This window comes from Lontra canadensis, unplaced genomic scaffold, assembly GCF_010015895.1.
Source record: "Lontra canadensis isolate GAN:19392208 unplaced genomic scaffold, GSC_riverotter_1.0 scaffold27, whole genome shotgun sequence".
Taxonomy (NCBI): Eukaryota; Metazoa; Chordata; class Mammalia; order Carnivora; family Mustelidae; genus Lontra; species Lontra canadensis.
The window spans coordinates 138,847-154,959 of NW_022631021.1; the positions used below are offsets into that span (position 1 = coordinate 138,847).

Here is a 16,113-nt window from a genome sequence, read left to right on the forward strand (position 1 = left end):
ATTCACTCCTTGATTGATTCCATAGGCTTGCTCAGTGCTGGTCTCTCCTCCTGTATACATGACCTTTTTATCTTGTCTGCATTAGAAACTCATCTGGGGAAGGCTGTGGCTGCCTCCTGGCTCTGAGGGGCATGCAGAATCTAGCAGAGGAGGCTAGCATGACCAAGGCATGGCTTTGGGGCTCTCAGTGAGGAGGAAGTTCCGATTGAATCCCAGATGGGTTGGAACTTAGTAGGACTGAGAAAAGTGAATTGTTGGGGAAACAAGAGATATGAGAAGTGCCTTGTGGAGCAAAACGGATAAAAGTCTTACTCTCTGGATGGGGCAGAGAGTAAGAGACAGAGAGGGAGGTGGAGGGGGTCAGCTTTGAAGAGCATAAGTTCTGCAATCAGAAAATCTAGAAGGAAACTAGTTCAATTTTAAGAAGCAGGGAAGTTCTGTATCAATTTCCAAAATAACATTTTATTTTGGTTTACACACGGACAGGTGTGTGTGCATTTTTTTTTCACTTGGGCATACCTCAACTCCAAAGGGAGTAAGCCCAGTCCATCAGCTCCCTCACCTCCCCACCCTTCCCTCCATCATCTGCCTAATCAGGTTTGCCTCTCTATTTTTCTCCCCACAGTTGCCCTCACTGGTTCCAGCTCCTGTGAACCTCCAGCCCCCCAGCCTTTCTTACCATCTGCCTGGGATATGCCTGTACCCTTCCCACTCTTGCCATCTCCACCAAATGCCTGGGTGCCAAGGGACACTGAGCATCTTTGATCAGTCCTGTGATCAGCGGTGATCCAGTCACTGCTTTTTCAAAACGTATCAGTCCTGGGCTCCATTCCGTCTGCATCAAAGTCCCCCACACTAGGCAGGCTGATGTAGGGGAGGGGCGGGTATCATATCCATCCTAGAGTGCACTTTTAAGAGTGCTTGGGGAATTAGCCTCTTCACACTGAGAAAATTCTGTCCACCAGGGGAATTTCACAGCGCCATGGAGACCCAAAGGGGAGAGATTTAGGGGTATGTGTAGTTAATGATAATAATCGATATGATTTATTGCACACCTATTACGCGCCAGGTATCAGGCTAGGTCCTTTACACCCTTTGCCTAATTCCAACAACCCTGCAAAGCAAGTGTAATTATCAAGGTAATAAAAAACAACAAAATTCTCTGCGTACTTATGTGCTAAACAATTCATATTTGTTGTCTTGGGTAACATTCACACGACCTGTGAGGCAGGAGCTGTTGCTGTGTCCCTTTTCCAAATGAGGGAACCAAGGGAACCAAGGCACAGATCAATGAAATAAGCCGACCATACGGCTATTAAGGAGGCTGAACCTCAGAGGGGTTAAGGAATATGTCCTTTTTAACCCAGCAAACAAGCAACTGCGTGAATCTATGTTTTCCCCCCACAACATGCTCAACACACCTCCTCCTGGCAATGGAAAACTCCAGGCTGACCAGAAACTTCTGGGTTGGGGAAGAGCATGGGGTTTCCTAGTGCCAGACATGAGCACATCCCTTACACGGAGGGGGTCCAACATGCTCCAGGACCCCAGCCCTGCCATCTGCCAAATGTCTCCTGGCTTTGCTGGCCTGTCTCAGTAATCCTTCACCGCCTCTTGCTGCATCTTGCTCATCAGAATCCCAGCACCCTCACTGGAATGCTGCTTCCTTCGGGAAGCCTTCCTGGTTGGCCCTGAACCACAGCCCTTTGACCTTCTCTGGGACACTCCATTCCCTTGGTTGCCCTCTTCATCCTTGCAGTGGGTGCTGTCATCTCACCTCCCTGACTAGGTGTTGAGTTCCTCTAGGCTCTATACCTAACATGCCATCAGCACTCAGAGAATTCTCACTGAGTGAATAAACACTGGGTCATAAATTTCCGTGCCTCTGGTGAGGAGGAGTGGGGGTGGGGTGGCAGGAAATATGTGTGGTTAGCCCAGGTGCAGACTATAGAGAGTGGTGAGGTCTGTGGCAAAGGAGAGTTTCATGCCTATCTGAGGGGCTTACAATCAAATTCGGCCACCCCCATTCCCCACTAATGTCCCCACTGATCGCCCTGCGAACGCTTTATCTTTCCCTTCCCCTGGCTTTATTGTCCTACTTTGTGTGCACCATCTTAAAATATCTTTACATATAAATACATAAATACATATTTTATATAATAAATACATTTAGTATATTCAACATCTGTTTTCCCTCACAAAGGCCAACTATACCCGAGGGCAAAGATTTGGTCTGTTTTGTATTCTGCTGTAGCCCAGCCCGCACGGCACCTAAAAGACCCTCAGCAGACGGGCATCGAACAAATCATCAGCCCCTGGCAGGTATCTGCAGTGGGGAGAGCTGCCCCAGTCGCCCTGCAGGGTCCAGGCTCCCGGAAACACTCAGGGTTCAAGTCAAGGAGAGTGAAGGCTTTTGGGGGCAAGCCTCCCGCAGAGCCCCAAGGAAACGGCCTAGAAGGGTCTGTCTCGATGACAGCAGGTACGGCAGGAACTAAGGCACGAGGATTAGTGGCTACGAGGATTAATGGGGGCACTTCTGGGCGAAGCTGATGTGGCGGGGAGGGGAGAGCGCCCCCCCCCAACCACACACACACACACCACCCACACCCACCACACACGCACCCGCTCGTACCAGAAGACGCAGGCTTGGGAGAGGCCAGAAACCGACAGACGGACTGTCAGACCGGGCTGGAGGAATGTCCCAGAAGGTGTGGAAAGGGCAGTGAGGGGAGTGGAGCGACACCCTCGCCCCTCCGCCTCCCCCCTTCCGGGGAGCGCTTGCAGGAGGGCTGGGGAGAGGAGGAAAGGGGGGGTGCACCCGGCGCCCGCCCGTCCGCCGCAGAGACCCAGTGGCCCAGCCGGAAGCACCCCCGGGAGGCGGCCTGGGAATTGGGGGGAGGCCCCCGCCCCCCACCCCAGGGGCGCCTGCTAAACCGGGTGCTGCCTCCTCAGCAGCCTCGGCGCTTCCACCTGCGCAGGCACCGCGCCGCCCTGCGCGGAGCTGCCATTGGCTCGCTAAAAATGCCTCTCTAATCTGCGCCCATCTGTGCACGCCTCCCAACACCCCCCCTCCTCCGCCTCCGCGGCTCTGACCTTCCTCCTTCCCGCAGCCCCGGCGCGGTCCGGAGAGACGCGGTGGCGGCGGCGGCGGCGGCAGCGGAGGCGGCGCAGCTTCCTCTTCCCCCTGGAAGTCGTCCGGGCTTGAGGCCGGCGCCTGACGCTCCGCTCTGCCCCGTGGCGCCACCGATGCTGCCGGGCGCATCTGCCCCCAGGTAGGGGGTTCTGACCCTGGGATCGCCGGGTGCGCAGGGAGCTGGGGGCCGGTCCGGGAGTGCGTGTCTGCGGCGGGCGCAGAGGCTGACATCTCCCGGGACTGCTGGGGAGGACCCGGCAGTTACCTGGAGAGAAGCGGGCGCGCGGCCGGGGCTGCTTTGCGGGCACCGGGGCTCGCGGGCATCCCCCAGGCGGTGCCAGGATGCCCCTGCGCCGGGCCCCTTGGGAAAGGCAGCTAGCGCTGGAGGCCTTTACCCTGGGGAAAACGCTGGAACTGGGTTCCTTGGGACGAGTCTTTGGCCTGGGGCGGTCTGGGTCCCAGCAGGGTGAGGGGGGCCGCTTGTACCAGCCTGGTGCGTAAGCTATTTATGGCTCAGAGTGGGCTGGGAGAAACACAGCAGTTGATGCGCTCTGTGCTCTGTCTGGTTTGCAATTAGAGATATTTTTTTCTGTCCTTCCACCCCTTTCTCTGTAGCTGGGATGGAGGGGGGGAGAGGAGAAGGAGGTGATGCTACATAGCCTGCAAATAAGCACAAGCCGTGGTCTTCCCGGCACCCTCCCCTCCTCACCCCCTAGGCGACTTGCTGCGGGTTGGAACTACCTCTCCCTCTTATTTTTGCCTTAGGAGGGCATGACAAGATTCAAAGGTCATCTGGGTGTGAGGGCCGCGCTGGCGAACCCCGGAGCCTGGCCAGACCCAGCTTCAAGCCGCAACCACTCCCTGCCCCCATAGCCCAGCTCTGCCCCCCACGTGCAGGGACACATGTGGCTGCTTTTTTCTGGGCAAACCATAAATAACCCACATCCCCAGCTCCCCCCCGGGGTGCAAACAGCACTGTCTGTCCGTGATGTTGGAGGTGATGTTGGAGGTTCTGTCCCTTACCCACCTGACCTTCCTGTCACATGTGAATCACCATTCACAAGCCGCCCCTCCCTGAAGCTTCCTGTACCCAGGTGAGATACTTGCCTCCTGCCCTGCCTTCCTCGACCTAGTCTGCCTTGTGGTTTAGTTATTTATGTCCCGTCTGTCACCCTCTAGACCAATAGTGCCTTTGGGGCAGGAATCTGTTTGATTCATTTCCATCATTGACCCTGTGCCTGACCAGGGTCTGGCACCGAGTGAATGTTTGTGGAATGAGTGGGTGGATGGGTTTGAACTCTGGGAGATAGCTGGTAACCTGCAGGTGGGGACTGAGCCTCCTCGTGAGCTTTCTTTCCATCCCCCAGGACTAAGAGCCACCAAAGTCAGACAGTCCCATTAGGCCCTTTCTGGTCCTGCAACTGATGGGCACCTACGGCACTTGGAGATCAATGGCACAGTCCCGATGGCTCCAGAGGGTCTTTCTGGGCCCCTGGTTTGAGGTCTTGGCCTAAGCCAGGTTCGATGAAGGTCTGGTGAAGGTCTGGCTTTACTTAGGCCCCTGGGTTGGCTGGCACTCTCTTCCTGGGGTGCTCAGATCAGACCGTGGGTGTCCATCTCTGTCCCAGCACTTGGGAAAGTCCTGGTCAACGTCAGGGCATCTGGGAAGGCCCCAGCCGGGCCGCCCTCAGCTTCTGGGGGTCCTCACAGCGAGCTTGGAGCAAATCTCACAACTACATTGCGGGGGGTAGAGGGGGAGGAAACCCAGCCAAAAGAATAGGCCAAGGGTTCCGGGGTCTATGAGAGACATTTAGCAGACCTTTCTCCAGCCCTTGCTGCTCCTTTGATAGCCATGCCAATGAGATATTTTTGAGATGTTCTTGTCCTGGCGTTATGGTGGGTGGGTGAGGGGCGGGTAGATCGAGGCCCAGAGAAGGTCAACAGCAGAGGCAGGGGTGACGCTTAGTTTCTGGCTCCAAGTCCAGTGCTCTCTCCCTGGAGCTCGAGGGAGCTAGGGTGAGGCCTCAGAGTCAGGTCAAGGTGGGATTGTTCTAGAACCCAGAGGTCCCCCCTCTCTGGCTTTGTCTTGACCCCTACCTAGTCATGGAAAGAGGAAGAGAGTATGGAAGGGATGCTTCAGGGAGGAGGGGGAGGCAAATGGAGAATGGGTTAGTTAGTGCCTGCCGGGGGTCGGCCCTGGAGGGGACTCCAGAAGAGGGTGTGGTAATAGCAGTAAAAACTAACAGCACACGGCGTTTGTCACGTGCCAGGTCCTGGTTCAACTATAACTCCTTCAGTCCTCACCATAGCCCGATGAAGTAGGTCCCGTTATTAGCCCCATTTTACCAATGAGGAGACTGAGGCACAGAGAAGTTATCTAAGATCACACAGTTTGTGAAAGTGGAAGAGCTAGGATTTGAATCTAGGCTCCAGAGTCTGTGCTCTTCCCCTGTATTCCCTGTTGTGAGAGCAAGAGGGCTGTGGAGCTGCCGCTGGGGCTTGCTGTCTCCAGGGAGATCCAGGTTTCAGGTGCACCGTGGCTCAAGTTCACAGACGGTGGGTGGGCTGTGCCCGATGGTGACTGTGGGTTGTGGCTGCGGAGAATAAGAATCCACATCAGTGAGCAGAAGTGGGACCTTTGTAGGACGCACACCTGACCCTGTGTCGCTCCCCTGCTTCGAGTCCTTCAGTGGCTCTCCATGGCCCTGAGGACAAAGGGCAGTCTCATTAATGTGGCCCTGTTGTCTTCCCCAAGTCTGGGTTTCCGCCTTCTTTTTGCCCTCCCTCTGCCCTCCAGCTGCTCTGAACTGCTCTCAGTTCCTCAAGTAAGTCATGCTTTTTCTCACCTGCAGACCAGCGCACAGGCTGTTCCCTGACTTGAACACTCTCCCTCCTCCTCCCCTCCATGTTCCTTCTCACCCTGACTGGGGGGTGGGGGGTCGGACTGGACTTCTATTCCTCCCAGAAACTTCCTGACTTGGGCATCTTGCTCACCTCCCCTCACCCAACACCCTCTGGGGCATTGGGGTGTTGCCCCATCTTCCCACTTCAAGACTGCGAAGTCCAAGGGGGCAGGTCTGTGTTCTGTCCCCAGTGTCCCCAGTGACCCCAGTGCCTGGCACCGGGTTGCCCTAGCTCACTTGTAGAATGAATCAGTGCGCTTTGGTCCCTCACATCATCAGCGTCAGGACACATAAAGCATTTTTCTTCTCCTGATAGGAGTTGAGGAAACCACTCATGAATTTGCATATAGCCCCCCAGTGAGGATAGGCTCGTGGTAGGAAGCCCTCACTGGAGAAGTGAAACAGCCTGTGGGCCTGGTGGGACAGGGGTGGGAGATTTCGCTGATCTGGGAGGAGTCCTCCCTCGGAAACAGGTGGGAGGGATGGGGGAGGAGTGAGTGTGGAGGAGGAATGCTCCGTTGGGTTTTACATTTTTCTGAAGTTTTTTGAAAAAAAGCTTTTATGTTCTTATTACCAAAGTAAGGTGTGCTTGTTGTGGAAAAGTAGAAAGTACTGGAAAGCCAAAAAAAAAAAATCCATTAGCCAGCACCACACCCACCTGATGTAGGCACTTTGTGGTTGGTTTCCAGCCCTGGGCAGTAGACTGGGGCAGGAATGGGGGTGGGGTGCAGACCGGGGAGTGGGGAGAGGGGAGCAGAGGTGGAGGGACAGGTAGGGTAGAAAGTGAAAGGAGGAGTGCAGGTGGGGGAGTGGTCCCTGAGCCTTGCCCGTGGTCAGCCAGGTGGGAAGCAGGCAGAACACGGTGGAGGAAAATGTGGAGCTCCAAAACAGCCGCGCCAGGCAACCTCAGGGGCCCAGGGCAAGCTCTGGAGCTAGACTGGCCCTCTGGAGCCAAACTTGGGAACTTGGGCCAGTCAGACCTCTAGACCTCTGCAGGCATCAGGCACAGGGCGGGGCCGGGGGGGGGGGGAAGGACTCCCTCTCAGGCGGGTGGCTCTGGAGCAGGCTGCCACCTAAGGGTCAAGTGCCCACATCACGCACTCCCCCCACCCCTCGCCAGCAGCTGGGGTGAGTGCTAGTGTTTACCCCCAGAAAGAATGGGTGGGAAGGAACCTGCATGATGGGCCAGGGGAGATGTGCAGGAAGCTGGCCCCAGCTGGCTCTGAGGGGATGGGAACTCCAATGCCAGGGAAGTTGGTGGGGCCATCTCTGGGCAGAGAGTGTGCTGTGGGCATAGACGTGATGCTCCTGGAGACTTTTCTGGCTGGGAGGGGCAGCAGGCTGCCTCTGCTCTCTGGGCATGGGGCAGAGGAGGCCCTCGGCTGCTGTTTAAAAATCACTTGATATTAAAATTCTGGCTGGGGGCTGTAGGAGGCTTACGGGATAAAATCGCAGTTATATCCCAGTTACGGGATAAAATGCCCAGTTATATTTGACCTCAGATAAACAACGATTTTGTTTAGCATGAGTGTGTCCTAAATATTGCATGGAACGTACTTGCATAAGAATTTTATTTGCTGTTTATCTGAAAGCCACATTTAAGTAGGTGTCCTGTATTTTGAGTTGCTAAAGCTGCCTACCCTAGACGGGGATGGGAAGGAAGAGAGAGAGAGAAGAGGAGTGGGTGGTCCTAATTTTTTCTTCTTTGGTATTGTGGGAGAGGTCAGTGGATACTTGCCTGAAGTTGACAGTTAAAAAAAAAAAAATTAACCTGCCCATTTTTAGAAGTCAATGAGATATTTCAGATTTTGCATCTGTAAACCGTTTACTCTCTAGAGAATGAGTCTCCACTTGTGGATTTGGGTTCCCTAGGGTGGCTCAGAAATAAGAAAGGGTGTGCCCTCTCATTTGTTCAGGAGGGATAAAATGAGAGTTGAGGATCCAGGGCGGAGTCCCTAAATAGTATTAGTTCATTCAAGAAATAAAAGCCTTCATCGTGGGGCGCCTGGGTGGCTCAGTGGGTTAAGCCTCTGCCTTCGTCTCAGGTCATGATCTCAGGGTCCTGGGATCTAGCCCCGCATCGGGCTCTCTGCTCAGCGGTGAGCCTGCTTCCCCCTCTCTCTGCCTGTCTCTCTGCCTACTTGTGATCTCTCTGTCAAATAAATAAATAAATAATCTTTAAAAAAAAAAAAGCCTTCATTGTAATAAACCTCGGATGTGGCGGAGGGTGTGGGAAACCAGGAGAATGGGTTGGCACCGCCTTTCTGACATTAATGATTGGAGCTGTGACCCGGCAATTTCTCCTGCAGGTGCCGTCTTCACAGAGTGCCGAAACATCTGGGTGGGGATGGTCAGTGCAACAGAGCTACGTGTGCGGCAGGAGGGCTGGGGCATAATTAGGACATCTCTAGCCGGGGCGATTTTAGGCAGCTGTTCTGTTCTTTCATTTGGTCAGTGAGTTTCTCCACTGCCTGTCTCCAGTGTGCCAGGCACTGTTATAGATGCTGGGGGACGCTGAGAGAGAACAGATGGTCGGAATGTATGGGCAAGTGAAGGCAAGCGACTTGGTGGAATGATGTATTTCATATGATCCCATTTAAAAAATGTACGTATGGGTCTGTGTGTGCTTATCGCGTAAAGATGTTTAGAAGGCTGCCTATCTGATTTTTATTCGAACTTACCTCTGCGGGCAGGTAGCAGGAGGCTCAGTGCCAGAAAGGATGGGGAATATTTCCTTCTTCTTTCAGACATCCTGTGCAGTTTGCGTTTTATACAGCAAATGTCATCCCTCATAAAAACATCATTGGGGGGGCGCCTGGGTGGCTCAGTGGGTTAAGCCTCTGCCTTCGGCTCGGGTCATGATCCCGGGGTCCTGGGATCGAGCCCCGCATCGGGCTCTCTGCTCAGCGGGGAGCCTGCTTCCCTTCCTCTTTCTCTGCCTGCCTCTCTGCCTATTTGGATCTCTCTCTGTCAAATAAATAAATAAAAATCTTTAAAAAAAAATCACTGGGGAGCCTGGGTGGCTCAGTGGATTAAAGCCTCTGCCTTAGGCTCAGGTTATGATCCCAGGGTCCTGGGATGGCCTGCATGGGGCTCTCTGCTCGGCAGGGAGCCTGCTTCCTCTTCTCTCTCTTCATCTGCCTCTCTGCCTACTTGTGATCCCTGTCTGTCAAATAAATAAAATTTTTAAAAAACGTTAAAAAATCGTTAAAATTACACTTGATAATAGCTGGGATTTTTCTTAGAAATCTTAAAAAGGTGAGCATTTAAATTGCTTTCCCCTGGGATGCCTGGGTGGCTCAGTCGGTTAAATGTCTGTCTTTGGCTCTGGTCATGATCTCTGGTTCTGGGATGGAGCCCCACATCGGGCTCCCTGCTCAGTGGGGAACCTGCTTGTCCTTCTCCCCGTGGCCCTACCCCTGCTTGTGCTCTCTCCCTCTCTCTCAAATAAAGAAATAAAATAAATTTTTAAAAAATAAAAAAAAAATAAAAATATTGCTTTCCTCTCAGTTTGATGGCGTCTGAGTCAGAGGCTTCCACTTGGGATTACATTTTGATTTGTGGCTGGTTTTGAACTGGTCCCCGCATGGGTTTCTCTCTCCTCTCCTTCCTCAAGTTCCTGGGCTGGGTGAGACCTGGAGGGATGGGCATGTGGGTGAGGTAAGTCTGGGTACCAGGAAGGCAGAAGCCAAGTCACCGTGAAACTGGTGACTGGGCGCCCACGGTGTGTGTGGTACTGAGGTGTCTTGGGTTGGGGGGGGCCACAAAGGAGGAAGGTGGGCCCTGGACAGCAACGCCAGAGGGCCCCTGGGCGCCTGAGGTCCACTGACATGGGCCAGGCACAGTTTTGTTTATTCTTGTTTTTGAACTCCTATTTAGTTTTCCTCAGTAATGTTATGAGGTTATCCCCATTTTACAGCTGTTGAAATTGAGGTCAAGTGAGTTGCCTGAAGTCACACTGCAGGTAAGTGGCTGAGGCAGGATTCACACCCATGCAGTCTGGACCCAGAGACTCTGCTCTTTTTTTATTTTTATTTTTATTTTTTTTAAGATTTTATTTATTAACTTGACAGAGATCACAAGTAGGCAAGCAGCATGCAGAGGGAGAGGGGGAAGCAGGCTCCCCGCTGAGCAGGGAGCCCAATGTGGGGCTCGATCCCAGGACCCTGGGATCATGACCTGAGCCAAAGGCAGAGGCTTAACACACTGAGTCACCCAGATGCCCCTCTGTTCTTTTTTTTTTTTTTTTAAAGATTTTATTTATTTATTTATTTTAGAGCATGGGGAGGGGCAGAGGGAAAGGGAGAGAATCCCAAGCAGACACCTTGCTGAGCGTGGAGTCCAATGTGGGGTTTGATCTCACCACCCTGAGCCAAAACCAAGAGTTGAACGCTTAACTGACTGAGCCACCCAGGCATCCCTAAAGGCTCTGCTCTTAACCTCTATGCCACGGCACCCCTCTTTAGGGAGCACAGATAGGCATGCTCGTGAAGACTGAACGTGGTTGACCATGGAAGTTCTTCTCCTTCGGGTAGATCTGGAAGGAAAGGATGGTAGATTTGGAAAGCGCCTTCCAGGCAAGTGACAACAGGGACAAAGATGCAAGGGTGGGAGCTCGAGCGGTGGGCTGTAGGGACTGGGGAGGAAATCAGTGCAGGAACCTGAGGGAGGAAGTGACAGATGAGGCTAGGGGGGCAGATGCCAAATACGTTAAGCTATTGGCCTCCTTGGACTTTCCGGAAGAGGTAGACTTGTGGCCTTCAGCCCCCTACTGTCCTGTCTGGCCCTCCCCCGAGGCTATACACCCTATCCCTGGCCCGCCTGGGTCCAGCCTTTGACCAGCCACCGGAGGAGGAGAGAGAGATAGCTGAGGCAGAGCAAGAACACGGATCCGGGAGCAGGGGGGCCCGGGATGAGATCCTGGAGGGGCCTTGGGCCATTTGGCACCTTGCCTGGGACTCAGTTTCCTCTTCTGCTTTTTTATTTTGAAACTTTCTATTATGGTGGGGGTGTACCTGGGTAGCTCAGTCATTAAGCGTCTGCCTTCAGCTCAGGTCATGATCCCAGAGTCCTGGGATCGAGCCCCGCATCGGGCTTCCTGCTCAATCTGCTTCTTCCTTTCCCTCTGCCTGCCGCACCCTCTGCTTGTGCTCTCTGTCTGTCAAATAAATAAATAAAATCTTAAAAAAACACTTTCTATTGGAAAATACAAGCCTTTGCAGAAATAGAGAGAGTATGATAATGTACTAATGTACCTACCGTTCAGCTTCAACTTCTCCCAGCTCAGGGCCAGTCTTGTTCTATTTCTGCCCCTACCTCTGCCCCCTCCCAATTTGGACGAAATCCCGGACATCATTTCATCACAAATACATCAAGATGTATCTCGAAACGATAAGGACTTTTCCTAACATAACCGCAATGCCATTATTCTACCTAAGAAGAAACTATACCTTTATAATGTCACATATCCACCAAGTGTTACAGACGTGTCTTCATTTTGTTTTGTCTTGTTTTTGTTTTTTTGCACTTAGTTTGACTCAGGCTCCAAGTAAGGGCCACACATTGTGACTGGTTGATATGTGTCTTGGTCTCTCTTAGTCGGTAATTTCCTTCTCCAACTTCTCCTCTGTTCTCGGTAGTTGATCTGTTGGAGAAATCAGATTGTTTGTCCTGTAGAATTTCCTACAGTCTGGTTTTGTTGATTGTATCCCCAGGGTGTAGTTTAACATGTCCCTCTGTCCCCTCTGTAAATTGGGTAGTCCGCTGCATCTGTCTTCTGACTCTCCGTGATGCAGTCATCAGGAAACCCTCCTGACTTTACCTTCATGACGCCCGGAATCGAACCTCTGCTCCCCATGTCCATTGCTGCCCTCCCTTCTGAGCCTGACCGTAGCTTTCCTGCCTTATTGCAGCAGCCTTTACCAGGTCTCCCTGCCTCCCTCTTTGTCCTAGCAGCCAAAGAGACTCTTAAAACCTCAATCAGATCCATCCCTCCTCTGCTCAAAACTTCAATGACTCCCTCATCTTTGGAAGAAAACCCAAAGTCCTATAAAATGTCCTGTAACGGCCTTCAGACCCCTCGGTGACCTAGCTGCACAGTTCCTCTGACCTCATCACACACCACTCCTTCCTCAGTCACTTCCCGGCCATTTTTTGGATGTATCGGATATCCCCCTGCCTCAGGGCCTTTGCATGGCCATACTCTGGGAAGTGCCTGGCTGCAGAGGTCAGCATGGCTCATGATGTTCACATATCTGCCCATGTCACCTCCTCAGAGAGGCCTTCCCATAACATTTCACCTAAAATAGCTGCTGTTAACTGATGAATTATTGAACTTTACATCTGAAACTGAAGATGTACTATATACTGGCTAATTGAATTAAAGTTAAAAAAAGAAACAAACACACTGCTGTTATTCTCCATCCCCCACCCCTGCTTTAGTTTCCTTCTTAACACTTGCCCATCTTTGATGTTACAGTCTTGTTGCTTCCCCCCACCCCCACCTATCTGTGAGCTTGGTGAGGGTGGGGCAGCAGGATGCAGAAGTCACCTTTCACTCATGTGGCTCTCAAGTCAGCTCCTCTCTTTTCAGCATTTCCTGGAAAATAAAACAATGCTTCAGAGTTTACAAAATACTTCCTGTCCTAAATCAGATGCTGGGAAGCATAACCCAAGACAAGGATTCCTGGACAAGTGATTTACTGCAGGGAAGCCTGCAGAAGGGAGGGAGGGTGTCTGCAGGGCAGGGAAGCTGTGCCTTGAGAGGGGGCAGCAAGCGCTAGGGAGGGCCCCTGCCTGGAGGCTAGGGGCCAGGCTTCTTGGCCCAGCTTACCAGGCAGTCACTGGCTGCCCCCAACCCTGGGGGGAAGGCATAACCTCCCAGGCATCTTGGGTGAGGCTGCCAACTCTCAGGAGTGGGTGGGTGGTGGTACAGGGCCTCCGGCACCCCTCCCCCACTTTCTTCATATCCATTTGCTGTTCTGAGTCTGGCCATCAGCTGAGAGGGAGGTGTTTATTTATTATTTATTTATTTATTTATTTATTAAGATTTTATTAAAGAGTGTGAGTGAGAAAGCAAGAAACAGCACGAGCAGAAGGGGAGGAGCAGAGGAAGAGAGAAGCAGGCTCCCCACTGAGCAGGGAGCCTGCAGCTGGATCCCAAGGCCCCAGGATCATGACCTGAGCCTAAGGCAGATGCCTAACTGACTGAGCCACCCAGGCTCCCCGAGTACTTGGTCATGAGCGCTATTTTGTGTCATAGATGAAGAAGCCCAGGTTCCTGGGGGGCAGGACGGTGGAATGACTTGCCTGACGTGGCACAGCCAGGAAGGGGCAGACCTGGGATTTGAACTTCTGTTCTTACTTGAGTCAGTCTTGGTGGCTTCAGGTTCCTAACGTTCCTCTGATACATTCGTTGAGCAAATAGGTATCCCGTGACATGTGCTGTACTGAACGGGGTGCTGGCCGTTCCGGGGCGAGTGACCGTCCACACCCTGCTTACCCTTGAGGAGCCCTGAGCCCCACCTTCTGTAATGACGACACACAGCACCTGTGGGACACTTCCTGCGCCAGGCACTGTGCTAGATGTCCCCACCCCCATGTGGGTTAGCACATGGCAGCCTCACAACACCCCATTTGGGTGAGCTGGGGCTGCAGAGGGGCTTAAGACTTCAGGTTAGGGTCTCTGGTGACGGTGTGGTGTAGCTGGGATTCATACTAGGTCTAAACACAGCTCTCCCCACTACCACCTGCCCTGCCCCGGCCCCACCCACAGTGGGCTATCTGGTGTCACCTCTATCAGCAGCTCCATCGGACACCAGGCTGCTACCCTGTCCTGCTCCCCAAGTGTTGGGTGACCAGCTGCCATCTCACCTGCCCCACTTGGCCAGGTCCCAGACAGGGCACCTTGATGGGAGGTCTCCCCCACCCTAGGGCCCTGAATTCCTACCTCTGCCTCTTCCCCCAGCCCTTTTATCACTGGCACTGACTGGTGGGGTGGGCCCTTGGACCAGCGTCAGCCAGCCTGAGCATTGGGGGCCCCTCCCCCTCATACCAGCTGGCCCGATAAGCTGCAAAGCTGGCTTGGCCTGGGTGACCCTGAACGTGGCTGGGGGTGGGGTGGCAAATCACAGCGGGCTTCCTTTGCGCCTCATCACTCCCCAAACAGGGTGGAGATGAGGGAGAAATCAAGTCGCAACATTGCATTAGGTTGTAAGGCTGGGGAGGGTCCCCTCCACCCCGCCTTGGGGATGGGGGTCTGAGACACAGTAGAATGGGGTTGGGGTGGACCAGATTCCCGAGATCCCTGCTGCCCCAGGACCCTTTTCTATCCCATCCCCAGGCTGCTCTGGACCACTGCTCAGCTGAGCTATGTGCCAGCGGTCAGGCTCTTTCCCAATTTTAGGCCTTGAGGCTTCCCCCAGGGGCTACACCCAGGAGGGTCTGTGCCCCCCTTGGCAAGAACTCCAGGAATATTTGTGCAAATTCTGGACACGGAATAGCATGCAAAGCACATGGAAAGAAGCCCATTGCCCTGCTGGTGTGGCTGGTGGAGAAGTTACTCTGCCCACAGCCTGGCCTGGATGCTGGAGTGCTCTGGTCTGAAGGGGAGTAAGATGCTCCCCACAATGGCTGCAGGGGTGCAGGGAAGGGGGGAGCCCTGAGAGCTGTGGCCACCCCACCCTTCCTGCAAGTTAACATCTGATTTCCATCATCTTTTCCTCCTCACCAGATGGTGATTTTCTAATTTGATCATTTTGTTTGCATTAGCTAGACTTCTGTAAAGAACTTTCCCTCTTCATTTATTCTGTTATTCTGAAATATGGTATGTGTAGTAGGATGAAGGCTTGATTCTTTCCCTTTATTTATCAGTTTTAAAAGAAATGAGTTGGGGGAGTGCCTGGGTGGCTCAGTCAGTTAAGGATCTGCCTTTGGCTCAGGTCATGAGCCCAGGGTTCTGGGATCGAGCCCTGCAACAGGCTCCCTGCTCAGCAGGGAGTCCGCTTCTCCCTCTCCCTCTCTGCCCCTCCTCCCACCCCCCTTGGGCTTTCTCTCTCTCTCTCTCTCTCAAATAAATTAATAAAATCTTTTTTAAAAATGAGTTGGTGCTCTAGCAACCTCCAAAGGTGAACAGTGAGTATTTTTCCCATTTTAAAATACAAAAGTATATAAAATAGGTTATACATTTTAACAAATCAATATAAAGCCAACATCCAAGTTGCTACCATGTAGGTCAAAACCTGAGAATTGCTCTAGTTGCAGAAGCCCCCCATGCCCTTCTCCCCCACTGTTCCTCCCTCCCAGAGGGACCCACTATCCCGATTAGTGTTATTAACTGCTTTATTTTTGGCTTTACGATGTAAGTAGGCATCCAAAACCAAATAGTTCTGTCTCTCTTTGAATTTTAATTAATAAAATGACTGTTCTTTAATAGTTGGGTTTTTTTCTTTCTCTTTTTCTTTTAAAGATTTTATTCATTTACTTGACAGACATAGAGCACGAGTTGGGGAAGGTGCAGAGAGGGAGAAGCAGGCTCCCCGCTGAGCAGGGAGTCCAAAGCAGGGCTTGATCCCAGGACCCTGGGATCATGACCTGAGCCAAAGGCAGATGCTCAACCGACTGAGCCACCCGGGTCCCCCTGGCTGAGTTTTTTTCAATTAGCGTTTTCTTTTTACCATGCATCTAGAGTGTTCTTTGTAGTAGTGATTCTTTCATTTTTTCCTTGTTGTATAGCATTCTGTATGTGAACAGACCCTTATCCAGGCTAGCATTTACATAATCAAGGTTGTTTCTGATTTGTGGCTATCGTGAAGATTGCTGCTCTGAATGTTCTCTGAATAAATCACTCATGCTCTTTTTTTTTTTATTTAAAGATATTTATTTATTTACTTGAGAGAGAATGAGGGAGAGGGAGAGAAAGAGAACACAGAGGGAGAAGCATGCTCCTGGCCGAGCAGGGAGCCTGATGCGGGGCTCCATCCAAGGACCCCAAGACCATGACCCAAGACGAAGGCAGATGCTTAATTGGCTGAACCACCCAGGCGCCCCCGCACTCATGTGGTTCTGCAGGGTATATAC

General features: G+C 52.5%; 1 protein-coding gene across 1 annotated transcript in view; it reads left to right on the plus strand.

Moving 5' to 3' along the window:
* Positions 1-3,133: 3,133 nt before the first annotated feature.
* PACSIN1 (protein kinase C and casein kinase substrate in neurons 1) overlaps positions 3,134-16,113 on the plus strand; it is a 52,923-nt gene continuing 39,943 nt past the window's right edge. The window contains exon 1 of the mRNA XM_032864266.1: positions 3,134-3,272. The gene's annotated coding sequence lies outside the window, so the exon portion shown is untranslated. The remainder of the gene's footprint in view (positions 3,273-16,113) is intronic.